This window comes from Salvelinus sp. IW2-2015, linkage group LG21 (genome assembly GCF_002910315.2).
Source record: "Salvelinus sp. IW2-2015 linkage group LG21, ASM291031v2, whole genome shotgun sequence".
Lineage (NCBI taxonomy): Eukaryota > Metazoa > Chordata > Actinopteri > Salmoniformes > Salmonidae > Salvelinus > Salvelinus sp. IW2-2015.
The window spans coordinates 2,402,314-2,415,949 of record NC_036861.1 but is presented as its reverse complement, the minus strand read 5'-3'; the positions used below and the strand labels follow the sequence as shown (position 1 = coordinate 2,415,949).

General features: G+C 41.2%; 1 pseudogene; it reads left to right on the top strand.

The window, feature by feature from the left end:
- LOC111982324 (integrin alpha-M-like) overlaps positions 1 to 13,542 on the top strand; it is a 16,331-nt pseudogene extending 2,789 nt beyond the window's left edge.
- Positions 13,543 to 13,636: the final 94 nt, after the last annotated feature.

Sequence of the window (13,636 nt, the reverse complement as noted above, 5' to 3'; positions counted from 1 at the left end):
ACGAACAGTTATTGTGCTGACGTTGCTTCCAGAGGATGTTTGGAACTTGGTAGTGAGTGTTGCAACAGAGGACAGGTGTGTTTTACGCATTTCAGCACTCGGCGGTGCCGTTCTGTGAGCTTGTGTGGCCTACCACTTCGTGGCTGAGCCGTTGTTGCACCTAGACATTTCCACTTCACAATAATAGCATTTACAGTTGAACGGTGCAGCTCTAGCAGGACAGACATTTTAGGAACTGACTTGTTGGAAAGGTGGCATCCTATGACAGTGGTACGTTGAAAGTCACTGAGCTCTTCCGTCTCTTCTTCTACTTCCAATGTTTGTCTGTGGAGATTGCATGGCGGTGTGCTCAATTTTATACACCTGTCAGCAACGGKTGTGGCTGAAATAGCCAAATCCACAACTTTGAAGGGGTGTCCACATACTTTTGTATATATAGTGTAATTGTGGCCTTGATGGTCTAGGTCGGAGCCTCGGTGCATAGCTAAATCACTGACAACAATAAGTGGATCTTGGTCTCTTCCCAGTCTGAAGACCGATGGAGGCTGCTGACGGGAGGACGGTTCATAATAATGTCTGGAAAGGAGCAAATGGAATGGCATCAAACACATGGAAATCATGTTTGATACCATTCCACTTATTCCACTCCAGCCATTACCACAAGCTTGTCCTCCCCAATTAAGGTGCCAAAGGTTGTTCCTTGGTGTGGATCTGGGACTCGAGAGTTCAGGTCTTGACTCCATCTCTGCTTTCTACTTCAATGCTGTCCGTCAGCAGGCAACCATTGAGGTTTCAGAAAACTTCTCTCCCTGATAAGGAAGCCATTTCGATTTGTGTACTTTTCCAGGGGCACTGAGTGCAGGGATGAACGTCTCCTTACCGCTGGATGTGTGGATCCACTGAGAAAGAGGGCCGAGCGCATTTTACAGCGACACGAAGAAAGGGCCAGAAGACTTCTCTCTACTGTGGAGCTGAGAAAGAGCGGACCTGCTTCAACCACTCACTCTACATGACAGTAGGATCAATGAGAAACTGTAGCTATGCAAAATACAACAACTATAATGTATCTCGTAAGGAGGGATTAATGATAACATTACGTTGTTAGGTTGTTGAATTATATTGAATTATTGTTGATTTGATCTTTTTCAGTGATGAGAAGAATGAGGGTTTTTCAGACTATGGATATGGAATGAATTGCCACATTTTATTTTCTTCCAGCAATGCGGATCGACACATTATCGCCCATAATCATCCAACTTCATTTTTCTCAATCTGAAAGCCAACAGAGGTCTTACTGCCATTCTGATACTGACAGTCCTACAAGGCTGTGTCGCAGGTACGAGGATACATTCTGGGTCTGACTAAAACCTGTTTCACTTACAATGATCAACAGTACTGCAATGACTGTGACTTGAGTGACTGTAATTTAGCCAAAGACCTGTGAAAACAGGTAATCTAAACACATTCACAGTTGTCTTGAATTYGTCATAGGTGCCCTTTGAAAAGAACTGCAAAGAAAATGAAGCCTGTTTGGCAGAGCTTGAGGTGGACTTCAACTTTATGTAAGTATCTGATAAACATAAAGTAACTTGTTTGTGGCTATAATAWTTACTGACTGCTCAAGTATGTTTTCTGACTGTACAGTCTTGTCTCTCTTATCAGCACATCAACTTTATTAGTGGTGGACCAGAGTTACTTCAACGTGACTATAAGACTGTCCAATCATGGGGATGACTCCTAYAACACCAGTCTAACCCTCCTCTACCCTCCTGGCCTCTCATTCTCCATGATGCATCTTCTGAAGGTAATACCGACACCCCTCCATCTATTGTGTAATTCACTCTGATGTTTTATTCTTGCTCTCATCTAAASCAGTGTTATTCAAACCTGGAGACCCAAAACATGTTTAGCCAATCAAGGGTTAGGTGATTAGTTTAATCAGGGGTGATCCTCCTGGGCTGGAACAGATCTACCCCTTCTCAGACTTGCTTTCAATGAGAATGACAGATCTATAACTCCCATTTGTATGTGAATTTGGTCAGGTTGCCCAAAAAACKTACATATAGCGATTTATGCSTAGTGCACCTTTAAGTGTTGAATTGRTTAGTTCCGTAAAGTGGTTCATTTTTAACATGCTTGTTTATTTTAGACTGTCAGGGACTCTGAATTATTTACACACTTGACATATTGTCTGTATTCCATAGTCCACAAGGAGAACTGTGTTCAGCTGTGGTGGTGTGGAAGGTGAAATGAACAGAACTACATGCAGTGTCAGCATACCTGTCTACCGTAGTAAAACTACAGTGAGTGCTTACTTAGATATACCAGTAAATAATGCTGTGAATMCACYRGTAAAGCTTTMAAATGTTCTTAAATGATAAAGACTCAGAGCTAAAAGCAGTAACTCAATGTCTAATTGAGTGACAGCTTTGAAATGAGCGATACAGTGCCTTCAGAAAGTATTGGGACCCCTTGACTTTTTGCAAATKTTGTTGTGTTACAGCCTGAATTTAATACCCCGTAATGTCAAAGTGGAATTATGATTGACATTTTTACWAATTAAAAATGAAAAGCTGAAATGTCCAGACTCAAAATGTTTAACCCCTTTGTTATAGCAAGCCTAAATCAGTTCAGAAATAAAAATGTGCTTAATAAGTCACATAAATTGCATGGACTCACTGTGTGCAATGATGAGTAGAGAGCAGAGCATTACTTTATTCATCTCAACTTAGGAAATTGTTTTATCACAGCATGCATCAATGACTTAAAATGACAGGACACGCAACAATGACCAAAATGATAAAAACCAACATTTAAGACAAAAAGGCACATACACCATAGTATCCCTAAAATAATAATCTGATTCAATTGCTGTTTTTTTTTTATCCTACTTTGGGAAAGACAAAACCAAGCAACAACTATTACCAATAGGAAAACCTCATAACAAGTTAATCAATTACTCATTAAAAAGCTTCATGGCTGTCGGTAAAAATGACCATCTAAACCTCTCTGTGGAACATCTGGGCAGGCTTAACCTGCTMCTGAAGCTGCTCCTGTGTTGMATTAGAGCCCTGGTGTCATTGTCCATGATCATCTGCAGCTTTTTTATGAACATGTCTTGCATTGATTCCAGGCTGCTGCCAATTGTAGTACTCTTTCTTAATGATTTTATCAAGCTTGCATAAAAGTCCTCCTTAGGTAAATTCCCTTTCCAGCACACAATGGCATAGGTCGCTACACTCGCCACGACATTGCTATGGAACATACAAAGCATTTTGTCACATACTTTAAAAGATCAAAGCTTCCTTAAAGTACATTCTGGATTGGGCTTTTGTCGCCACTGAAAAGCCTCCTCCCAGTTCAGTTTGTTGTCGACTGTTAAACCTAAGTACTTATTAGAGTCAACAGTGCCAATCTCTTCACCAGTGACTCAGTTCATTGTTGTGTGAGAAGTTGAAAATATGCTGCAGTATGAAAGCCAGTTGATTAGCACACACCTTGAGTACTCTGGCGTCAACTCCATCAGGCCCTGCTGACTTACTGGGACTGATCCTCTTCAGCTGCCTCACTTGTTTCTTCGAGATGCTCATGGGCTCAGTGCTTCCCAGATCAGAGTCTAGCACCTGCACTATCTGATGTTGCTCTGCTGACAAATGTACTTATCGAATCCGGTAAAAAAAAAAAAAAAAAAATCTGTTTTCTTCCTACCGTACTAGATATCCTGCATGTTTTTTGCTTGCAGCTTACGGTCTAACGTCAGTATGTATTCATATTTTGCTTGGCACAATATTGTCAGTAGAGAAGTTAACATAGTCCGTTATGCATTCAGAGACCCTTAAGTTCCTCCTCCCAGTCGTCTATAAATAGATTCCAATCTGTACCTTCAAAGCAGCTCTGTAGCGCCTCTCCAGTTTCAGGTGTCCATTCGTGAATCACCGCCTGAGTGACATGTTACCTCTGGACCAGGGGGCGGTACTTTGGTAGCAGCTGGACGAGGTCGTTAGATTGTCCAGTGGAGGCAGAGCAGTCTAGCAGTAGGCATCTTTCACATTGGCGTAGAGAATGTCAATGGTCTTGTCCAGACGAGTTTGAACTTTAACATACTGTTAAGGTAGGAAGTGTTGCGGACAGCAGACATTGGTTGGAATCTCCAGAGATAACCGAGTAGGGTGATCGATTGAGTAGGTAATGTGGTGAATTCATGGATAGTGTCTGTGGCCAGTTAAAAATTTGCAGACGGCGGGATGTAGACAATCACTATCACGCTAGAGAACTCTTGGTAAATAGTAGGGTCGGCTGCCCACTGCTAACACCTCCACGTGAGGGGAACAGACCCTCTTCACTGTGACGCCATTGATTGTTCACATACAGACGCCTCCCCCCTACTTGACCCCGAAAGTTCCGAGCTCCTGTCAGCTCTGATGATCGTGAAACCAACCACCGCCACATGGGAATCAGGTATGACCTCCGTTAGCCAAGTTTCCGTGCACCATACCAGACTTGTTTGCTGATGTAATCTCATATACGAAGTTGTTGCCGATAGCACCTCCGTCTTGATTACAAGCAAGTGGACATTTCCCATGATAAAGGATGGGAGATTGAGCTTCTTTCCTCTCTTGTTTTGTAGTCATACGCCTCCCCCGCTTCCCCTTTTCCTTGGTTTCATCTCAGGCGGCAGCTCTAGTAGGCCAACTTTACTTGGCTGTAGGGCATGAGGTTCATTCTGGCTTACGTTACCAAGGTCTCTGCACTAGCAGAGTGTTTGGTGCACTCCACAGTATCTCAACTCAGTGAGGCTAGTAGTAGAATAAACAAATACTTCCAGTACTCCATCTTCTTCGTGCCATCAGTACAACCACGCAAGACAAGAAAATAATTTGCTCACTACAACAGGGATAGAGCCTCGGACGCTATTGTTTAACATTAATTTTGAATGACTACCTCGTCTCTGAACCCCACACACAAAATTATCTGTAAGGTCCCTCAGTCGAGCAGTGAACTTTAAACACAGATCCAACCACAAAGACTAGGGAGCTTTTACAATGCCTCACAAAGGGCGCTCATTGGTAAACGGGTAAAAATACATTGAATATCCCTTTGAGCATGGTGAAATTATTCATTACACTTTGGATGGTATATCAATATACCCAGTAACTACAAAGATACAGGCGTCCTTCCTTACTCAGTTACCAGAGAGGAAGGAAACCGCTCAGGGATTTCACCATGAGGCCAATGGTGACTTTAAAACAGTTAGAGTTTAATGACTGTGATAGGAGAAAATTGAGGATGGATCTACAACATTGTAGTTACTCCACAATAGTAACCCAATTGACAGTGAAAAGAATGTAGAATGGAGCCGGAGAGGATGGCTGATGTTCTACGTGCTCCTAACCAACTGTGCTATTCAGTTAGTTTTTTTGCGTTGTTTGTAACTTTTTTTAAACTTATTTTGTACATAATGTTACTGCTCAAGACCGAAAATAACTTCTGTACATCAGAACAGCGATTACACACCAAGAACTAGAAGAAGCTTTTTCCTTTAACGAGTCCGACGTGAAGGATATAGTGCTTTCCCGGGAACAGGCCCAAATCCCTGTCATTTGCGTGAAGAAGAGACAGAGGAAAAGGGGGCGGAGGTCGGGCTGCCTTCGGAGAATTCGTAGGCGAGCGACTACACCCCCACTGCCATCCGTTCTATTAGCCAACGTGCAATCATTGGAAAATAAAATCGATGACCTACGAGCAAGATTAAACTACCAACGGGACATTACAAACTAATATCTTACGTTTCACCGAGTCGTGGCTGAACGACGACATGAATAACATACAGCTGGTGGGTATACACTATTGTCAGGATAGAACAGCAGCCTCTGGTAAGACAAGGGGTGTTGGTCTATGTATATTTGTAAACAAAAGCTGGTGCACGATATCTAAGAAATCCACGATATTTAAGGAAGTCTCGAGGTCTCATGATAAGCTGTCAATCTACCTAGAGAGTTCCTGTATTTTTTGTAGCTGTCTACATACCACCACAGACTGATGCTGGCACTAAGACCACACTCAATGAGCTATATACCGTCTTAAGCAAACAGGAAAACACTCATCCTAAGGCGGCGCACCTAGTGGCCGAGGACTTTAATGCAGGGAAACTTCCTTTCCACCAGCATGTTAAGAGGGGGGGGGGGAACAAACTCTAGACCACCTTTACTCCACACACAGAGGCTCATACAAAGCTCTCCCCCGCACTCCATTTGGCAAATCTGACCATAATTCCAACAAAAATTAAAGCAAGAAGCACCAGTGACTCGGTCAATTAAAAAAAAGTGCTCAGATGAAGCAGATGCAAAGCTATTACAGACTACAAAGGGAAGCACAGCCGAGAGCTGCCCAGTGACACAAGCCTACCAGACGAGCTAAATTACTTATATGCTCGCTTCGAGGCAAGTAACACTGAAACATGCATGAGCGCACCAGTTGTTCTGGACGACTGTGTGATCACGCTTTCTGCAGCCGATGTGAGTAAGACCTTTAAACAGGTCAACATTCACAAGGCCGCAGGCCCAGATGGATTACCAGGATGTGTACTCTGAGCATGCGATGACCAACTGGTAAGTGTCTTCACTGACATTTTTAACCTGTCCCTGACTGAGTCTGTAATAACATGTTTCAAGCAGACCACCATAGTCCCTGTGCCTAAGAACACTAAGGTAACCTTCCTAAATGACTACAGACCCGTAGCACTAATGTCTCTAGCCATGAAGTGCTTTGAAAGGGTGGTCATGGCTCACAACACCATTACCCCAGAAACCCTAGACCCACTCCAATTTGCATACTGCCCCAACAGATCCACAGATGATGCCATCTCTATTGCACTCCACACTGCCCTTTCCCACCTGGACAAAAGGAACACCTATGTGATAATGCTATTCATTGACTACAGCTCAGCGTTCAACACCATAGTGCCCTCAAAGCTCATCACTAAGCTAAGGACCCTGGGACTAAACACCTCCCACTGCAACTGGATCCTGGACCTCCTGACGGGCCGCCCCCAGGTGGTAAGGGCAGGTAACATCTGCCACGCTGATCCTCAACACAGGGGCCCCTCAGTGGTGCGTGCTCAGTCCCCTCCTGTACTCCCTGTTCACTCATAAGTGCACGGTCAGGCACGACTCCAACACCATCATTAAGTTTGCTAATAACACAACAGTGGTAGGCCTGATCACCAACAACGACGAGACAGCCTATAGTGAGGGGGTCAGAGACCTGGCTGTGTGGTGCCAGGACAACAACCTCTCCCTCAATGTGATCAAAACAAAGGAGATGATTGTGGACTACAGGAAAAAGGAGGACCGAGCACACCCCCATTCTCATCAATGGGGCTGTAGTGGAGCAGGTCGAGAGCTTCAAGTTCCTTGGTGTCCACATCAACAAACTAACATGGTCCAAGCACATCAAGACAGTCGTGAAGGGCACGACAAAACCTATTCCCCTCAAGAGACTGAAAGGATTTGGCATGTGTCCTCAGATCCTCAATAGGTTCTACAGCTGGATTATCGAGAGCATCCTGACTGGTTGCATCACTGTCTGGTATGGCAACTGCTCGGCCTCCAACCGCAAGGCACTACAGAGGGTAGTGCGTACGGCCCAGTGCATCACTGGGACCAAGCTTCCTGCCATCCAGGACTCCTATACCAGGCAGTGTCAGATGAAGGCCTTCAATTGTCAAAGACTCCAGCCACCCTAGTCATAGACTGTTGTCTCTGCTACCGCACAGCAAGCGGTACCGAGCACCAAGTCTAGGTCCAATAGGCTTCTAAACAGCTTCTACACCCAAGCCATACGACTCCTGAACATCTAATCAAATGGCTACCCAATTTGCACCCCCCCCCACTCCTATTTTACGCTGCTGCTACTCTTAGATATTAAAGTGACTATGCATAGATAATAACAATCTACATGTACATATAATCTCAATTACCTCGACTAACCGGTGCCCCCACACATTGACTCTGTACCGGTACCCCCTGTATACAGCCTCGCTATTGTTCTTTTACTGATGCTCTTTATTTGTTACTTGTATGTTTTACTTAACCAACAATGCAGTTAAGAAAAATAAGTTAAGGGCTTGTAAGTAAGCATTTCACTGTAAGGTCTACACCTGCTGAATTTGGCACATATGACAAATAAACATTTGTTTTGAAGGAAGAAGCCTGTACATAATACAAATATTCCAAAACGTGCATCCTGTTTGCATAAAGGCAGAATTACCAGAATACTGCAAAAACTGTGGCAAAGAAATTAACTTTTTGTCCTGAATACCAAGTGCTATGTTTGGGGCAAATCCAATACAACACATTACTGAGTACCACTCTCCATATTTTCAAGCATAGTGGTGACTGCATCATATTATGGGTATATTTGTAAATCGTTAACTAGGGAGTTTTTCAGGATAAAGAAATAAACAGAATGGAGCTAAGCACAGGCAAAATCCTATATCCATGGTTGTCTGCTTTTAACCAGACACTGATGAATTCACCTGTCAGCAGGACAATAACCTAAAACACAAGGCCAAATCTACACTGGAGTTGCTTACCAAGAAGACAGTGAATGTTCCAAAGTGAGTTACCGTTTTCACTTAAATCTACGTGAAAATCTATGGCAAGACCTGAAAGTGGTCAACAATCAATGACAGAGCTTGAATAAAAAAATAAAAAAATAAAAGGGCAAATGTTGCACAATCCAGGTGTGGAAAGCGCTTCGACTTACCAGAAAGACTCACAGAAGTAGTCTCTGCTAAAGGTGCTTTTACAAACTATTGACTCAAGGGTGTGAATACTTATGTAAATGAGCTTTCATTTTCAATAAATTTGCTAAAATACATGTTTTTACTATGTCATTATGGGGTATTGTATGTAGATGTTTTTTTATTTMATCCATTTTGAATTCAGGCTGTAACAAAATGTGGAATAGGTCAACAGGTATGAATACTTTCTGAAGGAATGCCTTCCACTTTTTTCCACTTCCAGTTATGATCAATCTCAAATCAAGTCTGACTGTCAACTATGCCATTTTCATTTCCAGGCCGTGTTCACCAGTAAATTCCATATTTTGAATACATATGACTGGAACGACACAATGGAAATGACCGTCATTGGCCTGAGGTAGAAAATCTGCTTCCACAATGTGAATGTGTGAGAGAATCAGTCCAAGAAAATCCAATTTCCCCATGCAGTCAAAGTATTGCACATACATTGCTTAAAACTATTTTTAGACAACCCCAATACCTTCTACTCAATTAGCTGAAGCACTTCATAGCATTCCATTTATGTACACAAAAAATGCTTTTGCCTTTGCTTTATTTACAGCGACAATGGAAACTCAACCAATAGTTCCCTTACCAGGACCATCCCTGTTCAATTTGCAGTTGACCTGGTAGCAAAAGCGTAAGTCTTCACAAGCCTATACTTGATATGTTGTTTGAGAATGACTCCATCAAGTTAATTGAATAAAATCAAGGTGACATATCTTTTTGTTGTTGTTGAAGCCTTCCCCAAGACTCCACCACTTACATGAACTTTACTCTGGAGGACACATCACCTAAAAGACTGGTGAATGTATATGAGGTAAACAATCAGCTGCTATTGCTGTGACTGRTCTTGAAAGTGTGATGCACACAATGTGAGGGAAATGAGCTAGATCTTTTTATACTCCAAAAACAAACCATTTTAATGTCTCTGTCACTCTAACCTTGATCTTTTGGGAGTTAAGGTCTATGTTTTGTTACAAATTCTGTGACAAATGCCTTTGTATGAAAACTCTATTCAAATGTTAGTATGGTTGAGTGATTAAATGTCCCACTGTTTACAGGTCCAGAACTTGGGATTTAAGTCTGTACCCGTCACAGTCACCTTCACTTTCCCAACTAAGCTTGAGCACAGATTTGAAATGAAGGACTACCAAATATCTGTCTTACAGGTAAACTGTTCACATTGCTTACGAAAATGCTGACATTTTWCTGCCAYAATTTATTTCAATAAGAAGTTTCCTTTCTTTTCWTTGAAGAACCATACTCAATGTGGAAAGATKATCAATTCAACAACAGAGGTGAGWATTCAAATATGCCACTCACTCTAGACATTGTTGGTAACCTATCCAATCAGGTTACAACTCAGTACAGTAATCATGTTACTGAAACACACATGTTGCTTCTGGCTGTGTTTACAGTACTGCTCTCCAGAAAAATACTGCAAGTCCATCGAGTGTGAAAGTTTCCTTTTGGAGAAGTTGGGACAGTTACATTTGTGCTGTCTGGAAATGTTTCCTTCAAGGACCTCGATCAACATGCAAGGGTCTGTATTAATCCAACTTTAACAAATGATGGTACAGAGTAACAACATGCTAATAATTAATGAGACTTTGGACAGCAAAAATCCCTCTTTAAATCTTTGTCATACTTATTATTTATTACCGCGCTACACCATTTAAGCTAGAAACGCTATTCAAACTTTAAAACATGCAGTGGTCAGGACCAGTGTGCTTGCATACAATTATTAGATGTATATTTTTAAAGTAGATATTTTTGTCCTCCATCCACTTCCATGGGATTTCTTCAACATTCTAAAAGTTCCATTGTTACAGACTCCATGAATTCCAACATTCTAATACACAAATCAAGAGATACAGATGTCTTAATAACCGCATCACTTCATTCATTAAGTTAACTTCCCACTGATGAATACGCCATGCAAGAGATGCGAAAGTAGCCTAGTAGTTTTTTAACTTTTGTAGGCTTTTTGAAGTTCTTCAATGGGCAAAATTGTTGCGCAATTATTGCAAAAACATCATAAAGCATTCCGATTTTATGATAAACTTGAAGCCCATGCAAAAGACCAGGAACACAGAAGTATGACCTAGGAACGCGTCACTTGCCTGGCTTATTAACTGACAAATAAGCTACTTTCCCAACAACTTACATTTACATTTTACATTTAAGTCATTAGCAGACGCTCTTACCCAGAGCGACTTACAAATTGGTGCATTCACCTTATGATGTCCAGTGGAACAACCACTTTACAATAGTGCATCTAACTCTTTAAGGGGGGGGGGGGTTAGAAAGATTACTTTATCCTATCCTAGGTATCCTTAACTTAGAGGGTATGACATCTTGGTCTACTTCTCTGCTTGTCAATTCTAAAATCAGAACAGAAATATCTTCTACCTATCAAATGATGCAGCTTTGTTAGTTACTGCATTGACTAAATTCACTGTCAACTTTTACAAACTGAAAATGTGACCACTTTCTGAGCTTTTTATACCTCAACTTAGACATAACATATGGGTCTACTGCTCCGCTATTTAAATCTGAAATCAGACAGCTGTTCTAGTAACCAGATCAACTACTTTGTCTGAACTTTTTTGAAACATCTGCCGTTTTGACCACTTTCCCAACAAGTTACGACAAAAACATAGAGCTTCGTATAACTTCTCTGCTATTTAAATCAGAACACTTCTACCACAAAATACTTTAAGAACTGAAGCAAGTAACATTCTATTTAATGTAAAATTACCACCTAGTTCTAYTAACAATATCTCACTCTACAGAGCTTGTCATTGCCAAAGAAATTCACTGGGGATAGAGAAACAGTCAATTTCATCAGTTTTGTCAAACTCAGCTATGACAAAAAACGATATGTCCAGACAGCGAGTGACCCAAGGGTAAGTTTCCTGTAAAAAAAAATACTTTCTTCAACAAAGATATAAATATTTATTGAGCAAAGATTCCCAAAAGCATCAATTTTGTATGTATTTATTTGCTCATTAGGATAACTCTTCAAGCTTCCACCAAACACAGGTAATTCCATTTGTGGAATTCAACTGATTTACTGTATAAGAATTGTTTTTAAATTGCTTGTTCCATCGTCACTCATTGTCTCAAAATGTATTCCTCCAGATTGATGTTCAGGCTGAGCTCATCATTCCTCCCCATAGAGACCTGATAATAGGTACAGGAGTTGGAGTAGGACTCTTCCTCCTGATCATCATCACAATGGCCATGTATATGGTGAGTATCAAAGCTGCGACAGAACCTTTGCTTCTGCAATGTAAAGGGCCAACCCTTTGATTGTTGAACTGTTCAACATTTTTTCCCCCTTTCTACTCAGATGGGATGCTTCCAGAGAAAAAGCCTTGATAATGAAGAGAATGAAGGGGAATAGAGTGAGCAAGATGACGCTGCTAAGGCTAACAATGTCTATGCTAACGCTTTGGAGAAGCAGCCAAAGCCTGAGAGCAGAGCCAATACCTCTCCTTGTTGACATTCAGACAGTAAAAAAATGGCTTCCACGCTAGCAATGAGGGGGTAAGGGGAGGGACCAAAAGAGAAACAGGATGTCAGTCAGATGCAGGCTGAAGTCTAAGCAACAAAAAAATAAAACTCAGGCTGATTGACTTAGGAAATGTACTTGGTATTGAGACTTATGTTGCTTCCTTATGCAGACTGAATACATGTAATTCAACCGCCTAAAACCTTGTTGGCCAACAGATTTTCTCATGGAGTTCATAGTCAATAGGGTTTTCAGTACATTTATCTAATGTAAATATTATCCAATATTTAATGGATTGAACTACTGAATGGCAACATTCAGGATTAATCAAACCATTATACTGAGAAGGGCATACATTTTCTAAAGGGGGCTGAATATTTAATTACGCACACCTTTCCTACACACTTCTCAGTAGTTGGTATTCAGACTTAACTTATGCAGCTGTGCAATGGGCTTTGCAGGCTTGGTTTCCTTGGGCACACCCGAATACATTTAATTAAACAGCTGAAAACCTTCCCACTTGCTGGCCAACAGATTTCCTTGTGGAGTTGTCATTCAATAGGGTTCAATACATTGATCTTAAGCCATCCCTTTAAATACAGTGTTGCTTTAATTCGAATTTGTCGACAGACTAGACTACATAGAGAACGTGTACAGAATATATGGATCAATGAAAGATAGAGATGAATGTGCATATAATTAGATGGCTGTTTCAGCACCAACTGGTATATTTAGGGACATTTTTGGGTTAGAAAAGTATGACAAAACAAAACAACTGCTTTAGCGAGCCTTTAGACACATTGAATGAAAAATAGTGGTTTGATTCATGCTGAAAGTTGTCAAAATCAATCCATGAAATTTGGGAAGGTGTATAAAAAGTGTACAATAAGTTTTGAACAACAGTCCTACCCTAATCATGGAGCTGTATGACAACGGTCCAGCCGCCGTGCGCTATGCTCGCAAATTATTGCGCAACATGTTGGCTTGGTGGGGATGGAGGCCCACTTTTTTGTTTTCTTTTCCGTCATTGTAAATAAGAATATGTTCTTAACTGACTTGCCTAGTTAAATAAAGGTTAAATAAAAAATGTATTGTGCTGGATGTTATTACCTGTGCTTTGAGATTATCAAAATGATCAATACTTTGTAGTTATGTGCCTTTTGTAATGTCATTATGGTGGCAGCCCAGGTGCAATGTATGAAATGGAAATCAGATAAAAAAAATAAAAAAAATGTATACCCTTTGTAACTGCAAGCCAAAATTCTCACACGTGCAATACATTTCCTAAACAAGTCACAATTTGCTGGACTCCT